Source organism: Penaeus monodon, chromosome 34 (genome assembly GCF_015228065.2).
Source record: "Penaeus monodon isolate SGIC_2016 chromosome 34, NSTDA_Pmon_1, whole genome shotgun sequence".
In the NCBI taxonomy this organism is placed as follows: domain Eukaryota; kingdom Metazoa; phylum Arthropoda; class Malacostraca; order Decapoda; family Penaeidae; genus Penaeus; species Penaeus monodon.
In genome coordinates this window covers 32,456,636-32,457,646 of record NC_051419.1, presented here as the reverse complement: position 1 = coordinate 32,457,646, position 1,011 = coordinate 32,456,636, and positions in this window count along the sequence as shown.

Below are 1,011 nucleotides of genomic sequence, written 5' to 3'. Positions count from 1 at the left end.
GGGGGTAACCACGCGCAATCTTGCAGGAGGAAACAATGCGATGTGTGCAACTATGCCTCTTCCAGACAATGTACCAATCAACTTAAGATTTTTACAAACTGGGGACATACAAACGTTTGTATGATACATCACCTCCAGTACAACAGAAATACTGTCAGTGGCAGAACTATCAAAATATTTTTCTTACATCGTCAACTTCCGATAATGCCATCTTGTGAACCGAGTGATACGCGCCACGTGCGACGAGACACCTTGGTATGAAAGCTGCCTAAGATTAAACATAATGAAATAAAGCATATGGAATAGACAGTTTTCCGCCTGTGGTTGTTTAAAACTGGGACCATTTATTAAACTGACTAGATTTACTCCTCTAGTCAATTTTCTTTGCGTAGATCAGATTTTTTCCCATTTTTTTGCTTCTAACTGATGCCTTATGATGTAATCTTTAAACTGAAACCAAAAGGATTTGTTTTCTCATAAACCGTAAAACTAAACAAGAAAGAGTCACCATTTTCTAGTTTTAGAATATCAAAAGATATTTCGTCTGTGTTTAATATTCGTTTATAAATGAGGCTGAACTTTGCTTCTTAAACCACTTGGAACAGTTTCCCCCAACTCTGAAAGGTCATAACATTATATTTATTCAGTAACGTTAATGATATTTGGTATTCTGAGTCACCATGTTTTTGAATACTGGAAGATATTCTTTATATCCTTGTTTTATATAAATGAGTGTGAACTTTACCTCCTTAAATGATAAATCACAACTGTGATATTTGGTAGATTTAAAGTCACCATTGTCTAGTTTGAAAATGTTAAAAGGAAACTAATCAGAATGTTTAATGTCTTTTTATCATTCAAATGATTCCAGATTTATTGTCTGTTTTTATTTTTTGATTCCGATAATTTTCTTCTGGTAGCCTTACTTTTCTTGAATGTTTTCATGATCTTTATTTGTGCGGAGACCAGATGATTTAGGTCTTATTTTCCCCTCATGGTTGGTGCATGTTA